Genomic DNA, 8343 nt, shown 5'->3' with positions numbered 1-8343 from the left:
CCCCTGGAGGGCGCCCTGACGCTCGGACCTTGGAGAGGGGCTCCGGGTGTCGCGTGGCCGCGCGGGGTTGTCCCTCCCACCTTCTCCGGAAAACGCCAATTTTCCCCGTCCTCGCAGCCCTGGCACTTCACCCACATGCAGGCCATCCCCTTCTGGGTTTAATTGGCGTCTCCCTGCTTCCTTCTGAGGTCACTTTGCCATAAGTCTGTTGGCTATTTGTATTTCCCCTTTTTTTAAAGTGTCTCTTCACGTTTTTTGGCGCCCCCCTCGCCCCCCACATTACTGGTTGGCAGCCCGTTCTGCCTCCTGGTTCCCGCTCCTTCCTTGTGGCATGGGTGTTGCACATGATCTCCTCCCACTCTGTGGCTCGCCTTTTTACCCTCTTAATGAAAAGGTGTCCTGATAAAGAGAAGATCGTGATTTTAAAGTCGTTGAATTGTATCTTTCCTTTAAGGTTGGTGCTTTTTTACCTTTTTTTTTGGTAGAAATCCTTCTCTAGGTCTTAAGAATGTTATCTATTCTAGAAGGTTTGTTTGCTTCACATTCAGACCTGTCATTAGAGTGGCCATAGTACCTAGGCTTATGTCTCTTCTCCTAGCATCTGAAGTGTCTGTGAAGTTTCCTTAAGCTTTTCTTCCGGGGGAGAAGTTAGTAGCACTTCTTTGCTAATTCTGATTCTGGCCCTTGTAGATGGATGGGTTCTGGTGTGGGATGGAGAAACATACCAAAGAGCCGGGTCTGGGCCCAGCGTTCACACCCACGGGCTAGGCCGGGTAGCATCCATCCTCAGTGCCCTGCGCCCCAGGGAGCTGTGGGGAGCTCATGGGAGCTGAGGCTGGGGCACAATGAGGGTCCAAATTGCCAGGGCAGATCCACTGTGGCGGTGGTGGCGGCAGTTAGCGGAACTCTGTTTCTGTGCTGGGAAGACAGCTGTGGGCTTTCGGATAGAAAACATCCCTCTGAAGCTTCATGTGTGTAAATGATTGTAAAACACAGCGAAAGACATGTTATGTACAATCGGTTTGTTTGACAAGTTATATTTCTGGAGTCCAAATATATAGCATGTTTCCTCTACTGTTCGAGTTTACTGCCAGTAGAAATGCCTCGAGCTTTTTGTCAGCCGGTGGCCGGTACGTGGTGTAATGCAGAGCCATACACAGAGCAGTGGAAGGCAGGTCCTGTGTGAGAGGGTTCTGGTCCACCAGATCCATCCAGAGACCCACGTGCCTCCTGGTACAGAAACGTCAGGGCGTCACTAAAGGTCTGAGTGCGAGTGTCACTTTGCTTCCTGGGACATAGTTTATGTTCAGCAGATTAACCTGGGCTCTCTTTTATCTACTCCTGACCCTTATACTTTGCTGTTGACATCAGTTTATCCTCCTTTGCCCCCCCAATAACCACCTTTATACACACAACACACATAAACCCCAATGGGTTTCAGTCTCCCCTTCCCTCTATCTCTCTCCCCCATTGAACCTTTTCTGCTCCAGGTGAAAAGGTCTCTTGGCCAGTGTGAACTCCCAATAGTGCTAGCGTAGAGCCCAGCACATGGCAAGCACTCCGTAAACATTTGTGGAATGAACACTTGCCTTGGCCATGTTTGCATGACTTTGTATAACCAGGGGGAGGGCAGACAGCTGAGTTTCTTAGTGACTATCATTGACTTCCAGGCTTAGCCCCTTGTTTGTCTGTGATTTAGGTGTTAGGGATTTTTTCTTTTAGAAACAAAAACACCACTTCTCTTCAAGGCATTGTTGCTTGTATTTAGATATGTGAATTAGGACGTGCACATGAACTTCTAGTTCAGCCGTGGGCAAACTACGGCCTGTGGGCCGGATGCGGCCCGTTTGAAATGAATAAAACTATTGAAAAAAAAGACCGTACCCTTTTATGTAATGATGTTTACTTTGAATTTATGTTAGTTCACACAAACACTCCATCCATGCTTTTGTTCCGGCCTTCTGGTCCAGTTTAAGAACCCATTGTGGCCCTCGAGTCAAAAAGTTTGCCCACCCCTGTTCTAGTTGCACTTTTCTACAAGTTTTCCTTTGCCAAAGATAGAGGGGAGGGAGGGAAAGATCACATTTTTAGCTGCTTCATCTACCTACTACCTTACGTATCACAAGGAAAAACAAGTGTTGAAATTAATTAGCAGAGTGTAAGGAAGGAGCTATGGATACAGTGTGGGCCACCCTGGGAGCTGGGCACGCCTGACTGAGTGGTGAGAGGGGGTAGCCAAGGGCAAGGAGCAAGGAGCACTAGACTCAACACTGGACGTTGGCTCATTGGCTTTGCAAAGGGAAGGATTACTGTCAACAAAATCAAAGTAAAGATACCATGAATCACTTGTGATGAAGAGTTTACTCCTAACGAATAATAGTTTCTACAGAAGAAGTTAAAAATGGACAGGGGTTAACAAAGATTACACCATCAGAAAGAGCTGAGGAACGACCTAACTGCCTCTGTTTAACTCGTGGAGGTGGGGGAGGAGGTGGAGAAAGACACGTGTGCAGGCCAGCTCTGCGACTCTGCCCTTTTGGCTCAGGCTCTTCCAAACGTTTTGCAATGCATGACTTAGCTGTTATTTGGGGAATTGAGGGAGACATGTTCATTCTGCTAATAAAGACTGAGTACCTATTATGTGTTAAGCAGTTATTAAGCCCTGGAAATTCCAATATGAGTAAGAAAGTGACTCCTTCAGAGAGCTCACAGTGTGGTCAGGAAGACAGCTGAGAAAATAATGACAGTGCAGCATGTGGGGGATTAAAGTGCAGAACCTAGAGTATGAGAGGGTAGGGGCCTGGGCTATTCCCCTTCGGGAAGAGTTACCTTTGATGTAAGGCTGAATGAGAAGGACAGTGGAAGAAGGAAAGTCGCTAGGACATGTGGGACAGTGGGGCTGTGTGGGGGAAGCCCAGGAGTCTGATGGAGTAGAGGAGGGCCTGCAGCAGTGAGTTCTGCCGAGGCTGAGGCCTGAGGTTAATGGGAGCTGCGGCAGAAATGAAGCTACAAGGGAGGCAGAGCCCGGTGAGGAAAAGCCAGAGCTCTTTCCTGTGGCTGACCCTGGACTCCAGCCCGCGAAGCCTGGCGTCAGTCCAGCCAGCCCTCTCTGTCCCAAACGCTGGAGATGTATACAGTAATGTCCATCATCCTGAAAGCAGCCCTCTATTCATCATTTGGAGTGGCACTGAAGCCAATGTTTCTGGAACTCTGACTAAGCAGTGATAGACATGGCCAAGTGTCCCAATCCCAGAGAAGCAGAGATCATAATAATATTAGTAATATGTGAGTGCTCACTGGGTGCCAGGCACCATTGGCAGCACTGGACATGCACCTACTCACTTCACCCTCCCTTCGACCCAAAGAGGCAGGTGGTGGTGTTAGTCCCATTTTACAGATTGAGGACACAGGCTCAGAGGTTGAGTGACATAGTAAGTGATGGAGCTGGGATTTGAACCCCCTGTACCTGGCCTGGGAGAGAAGTGGCAGGGTTAGGATGGAGAAGAAACAAGAAATGAAAGTTAAAAAAAGCAGAAATTGGCCTAGCTGGTTTTGCTTGGCCCACAGACTGAAGGGTCCCAGGTTCAATTCTGGTCAAGGGTACGTACTTCGGTTGCAGGCTTGATCCCTGGCTCTGATCAGGCATGTGTGGGAAGCAACCAATCGATGTGTCTCACGTGTCATTTTTTTTCTCTCTGTCTCTCTCCCTTCCACTCTCTCTAAAAAAAAAATCAATGGAAAAATATCCTTGGGTGAGGATTAACAACAATAAAAAGGCCGAAATGGGAATGAGGATTATCAGTTGTAAAGGCAGAAAAACACAGACCTTCTGACAACAATTGCAGAAAGTCAGCTCTGCAAAGTCTGAAAGTACTAGGGGTGGGGAGTGAAGTAGTGGGGGGAGAGGGGGAGAGCAGAGTTCCCCAGGTCTGCTGTGCCAGACCCTGAATTCAGGAAAATTGGTATTGAACTCTGTCACAGCACATGAGCACTGCAGGGACCTTGGAGAGCTCCTGATTCAATGCCTCTAATGTGGAAATTGAGGCCAGAGAGGAAAAGTGTCTACAAAGTGTCACAGCCAGAACAGAATCCAGGTCTTACTACTTGCAGACTAATGTTTCTGCAGTTTGGCAGCCACTCATCCTCCTGCTAATACCCTCATTTTCCTCTAAGGAACCACCCTTTTGCCTCGCTGAGCCCTCGTGCCATGGGTCTTGGTCTGCTCTGGCTGCTGAAACAAGAACACCATAGGCTGGGTGGCTTACCCAACAAATATTTCTCACAGTTCCGGAGGCTGGGAAGCCCAAGATGAAGGCTGCAGCAGATCTTCTGTCTGGTGACAGCCTACTTCCTGACTTGCTATATCTTCACAGGGGAGGGGGCTGCAGCTGTCTCATACCTCTTATAAGGGCAGTACTCATCATGAGGGTTCCACCCTCATGACTTAATTACCTCCCAAAGGCCCCATCTCCAAATAGCATCCCACTGGGGATTATGAATTCGAGAGTAGGGAAATGCAAATCTATAACCCATAACAACCATTCCCTCACAAATTAGATTCCAGGTTAGACATAGGACTGCACAAAGGCATCAGGGTGAATCAGAGGCTTCTGCCTTTTCTCCCACTAGAGCTGGCCCACATGAGCCCTCCCAGTCATCACAATCGGGGGAAAAAGTCGGTCTGCATCCTTGGAAAGGAGCAAGATCCAGGGGGGAAGGAGAGAACCTAGGTGCAGAGACAGTTTCAGCCTCTACGAGCACTGTTCCTGGCCTTTCATCAGTCACATCTCCTTTTTTGTTTTCTTTCCTTCTCCATCCTAACTTTGGGAATAACATCACCTACCTACCTCTCTGGGATGTCTGAGGGATGAAGTGAGAAGGTGTGTGCACAGCCCTTACATCAGTGCCTGGCACCCAGCAAGCATTTGCATAATACTGGTATTCATATCAGCAACTTTGAACTAAGGTTCTTTCACACAAAAGAATCTGAACAAAACAGTGATCTGTTATTGCAACCACACCACACTGTATTCACAAAATTGCATATTGAGTTAATTGAAAGGGAGGTTATCCTGGGTGAACTTGGTTTAATTAGGTAAAAGTCCTTTTAAAGAGGGCTGCAGCTCTTTGAGGCTAGAAACTCTCCTGCTGGCTTTGCAGAAGCAAACAACTGTGTTGTTTGAGGGAGGGCCTCGTGTTGTGGGAGGGCCACGGGGCAGGGGACCACAGACCTGTAGGTTCCGAGGGCAGCCAACAGCTCACAAGAAGCTGAGGCCCTCAATCCTTAGCTGGAACTGAATCCTGCCAACAATTTGAATGGGGCTGACAGCAGATTCCTCCCCACTCCTACTTGCAGGTGAGAATGCAGCTTGGCTGACTCCTTCTTTGTGAGACCCTGAGGGGAAGACTAGCTAAGTAAGCTGTGCCGACTGCTGACCCATGGAAACTGTGAGGTAATAAATGTGCATTGTTTTAAGTTGCTAAATCTGTTGGTAATTGGTTGTGTACCTAGAAAACTAATATATTAGGAGATTGCTAATATTTGGGTATGTTGTTTCCCCAGATTATAAAGTGATGCTGTGTATGTGTTTTTGTCTGTGTAAGTAGAAACAGGTGAATGCAAGAGACCAATAAAGTCAGTGGCCCCAGAACGAGCAGGAACTGTCAGCACTGGTGGTTACTCCTGAGAACCAGAGGTGCCTAGCTCGCTGCTCACACACAAAAGCTAGGTAATGAGCAGGTCAGCAGTGAGTTCCCAGATAATACACTACCCAGATGTCCTCAAGAGAAGACATACCACGAAGATGCAATCCTTCATTTCTTGGAGACATATTTATAAATGATCTTGCTCATTTTAACACAGTACTGAGAAGGCAAACAATACATTTTTAACAATGCTAATCAAGTCACTATTTTGTAATGACAAGACTAGGATAGCCAATCATAAAAACCCAAAGATGGGTTATGTACTACTACCAAGCAAAACTTTTAAAATGCATTGTTGTAGGGGAGACACAAGGATGCAAAGAACTAAAACCTATATGAAGGGTTTGAGCTTAATTCAACTTTAATCTGATGGGCTTGGGAAGAGCAATCTAGAGCCAGCCCTACCCAAGAATCAGGCCATCTATAGCCAAAACTAGAGGTCCGGTGCATGAAATTCGTGCACTTTGGCGAGGGTCGGAGTGCGGGGGTCCCTCAGCCCAGATTGTGACAGGGCGCAGGTCAGGTCGAGGGAACCCACCAGTGCACCATTGGGGCCATGGAGGGACACAGGAGGGCTCCAGAGTGTGGCCGGCCCGTCTTGCTCAGTCCCAAACCACTGGACCCCAGCAGCAAGCTAACCTACCAGTCAGAGCATCTGCCCTTTGGTGGTCAGTGCATGTCATAGCGAGCAGTTGAGTGGCCTTAACATATCATTAACATATTATGCTTTTATTGGTTGAATGGCCGACCAGACACTTAGCATATTAGGCTTTTATTATATAGGATGCCTTAACTCACTTGTTAGGGATGCTATTCTTTTTCATTGGGGCCTTCAACCCTGAAAAAATATCAAAGTACATATAGCAGTAACCCAAAAAAGGTATTTTTAAAAAAGTAAATACTTTTTAAAAAAGTATTTTTAAAAATAATGGACATGTTGGTTAAATCCATGATGTTGATATTTAGAGTAAGAAGTTGGTTTTGTTAGTGTTACATTAGTATATGCTTGTTTTGCTAACTAAAATGTTTGCAGTATTCAAAAGAACCAGACATGCCCTAGCCAGTTTGGCTCAGTGGATAGAGCATTGGCTCATGGACTGAAGGGTCCCAGGTTCAATTCCGGTCAAGGGCACATACCTCAGTTGCATGCTCTTCCCCAGCCGGGGTCCTGGTCAGGGCGCATGCAGGAGGCAACCAATCAATGTCTCTCTCACATTGATACTTTTCTATGTCTTTCCCTCTCTCTTCTACTTTCTCTAAAAATCAATGGAAAAATATCCTCAGGTGAGGATTAATAAATAAGAGAACATGCCAAATGAGCAACATGGGAAGTCAGAGGAGGAAGGAAAGACTGGCCTGTGTGGTGGGTGCTTCTCGTGCAGGGGCACGAGATCTCAGCTGGAAGACAAAAGCGTAGTGGAGAGCCATTGAAGGTTTACAGCAGGGAATGCTGGTAACCATGACTGAGCACATGGCTCTTAAAGATGATTCTTCTGATAGTTGGTGTGAAGGGGTTGCAGAGAGCACATGACTCTAAAGATGATTCTTCTGATAGTTGGTGTGAAGGGGTTGCAGAGAGACTGGACGTGACAGAGAACAAGATCTGCTGTCACGAGATGGAAAAGAAGGCTGGGTAGCCTTTGAAAGAAAGAACACACATCTATACCTCCATAAGGCTGTTTTTAAAAAAGAAAGAACAAGACTACAGGTCCCAGTACCCACATGTAGAAATAGAGGAAGGGGATATGTTTTCACTGAAACTAACGAGATGAAAGGTATGGATTTGGCTTGTAATCATGAACTTGAGGTGACAAGCTCAGATTTGGAAATGGATTCCTCAGACAATGTGGCATGTAGTATGCAGTTAAGAATTATTCTTCAGAAAGAAAAAAAAAAGAATTATTCTTCAGGAGAAACCAAGATGGCGGCATACGTAAACACCAGAAATTGCTGCCTCGCACAACCACTTCAAAAATACAACTAAAAGACAAAACGGACATCATCCAGAACCACAGGAAGGCTGGCTGAGTGGAAATTCTACAACTAGAAGGAAAGAGAAAAGCACCCTGAGACTCAGAGGAGATGCGGAAGTAAAGTGCAGAGGTACGGAGGAGGAGGCGCGTGTGTGGAAAGGGCTGGCAACAGAGGACACAGTTGTCTTTTTCAATTGGGAGAGAGTCTCAAACTCCCGACTGCTCTGAACTCCAGTTCCGAGTCTCTGGGGACCCAGACTTACACGGGGAGAAACTGGACTGTCTGGCATTGGTCAGAACTCGAGGGCGGCTATCTCTCAGAGGTGCTTGCAGCGATTACCAGGATGCTGAGACGCGGGGCCTCTTAGGATAGGACTGAGGAGCAACCATAGCTGCTTGCTCCACCCTGTTGATCCCCTGAGACCCTGCCCCACCCAAGCTGTGCACAGAGGCTTTTGCATACAAAAGGCCTGGCCCTTTGCAACCTGAACATTACCTAACAAACTGCAGCTGAATCAGAGAGACCCAGAACTTCCAAAAGAAGGTCCAAGGCTCCACAGCAGCTTGCATTGCTTCACAGATGGGCCTCATCTAGACACCTCCAAACTCTAAACAAAGAAGAGGTATCTGGAGATCTCTCCATAGCTACTGCTGGGTAGCCCCA

At 47.2% G+C, this 8343-nt stretch overlaps 1 long non-coding RNA gene across 1 annotated transcript; it reads left to right on the top strand.

The window, feature by feature from the left end:
* The first annotated feature begins 285 nt into the window (after positions 1-285).
* Positions 286-7643, top strand: LOC107183347. Its single transcript, XR_001514136.1, has 3 exons — positions 286-454; positions 5357-5453; positions 6991-7643. It is a non-coding gene; the product is annotated as an uncharacterized LOC107183347 (long non-coding RNA).
* Positions 7644-8343: the final 700 nt, after the last annotated feature.

The sequence above is a fragment of the Myotis davidii genome, unplaced genomic scaffold, assembly GCF_000327345.1.
Source record: "Myotis davidii unplaced genomic scaffold, ASM32734v1 scaffold399, whole genome shotgun sequence".
NCBI classification, from domain to species: Eukaryota; Metazoa; Chordata; class Mammalia; order Chiroptera; family Vespertilionidae; genus Myotis; species Myotis davidii.
This window is presented reverse-complemented; position numbering and strand designations above follow the sequence as displayed.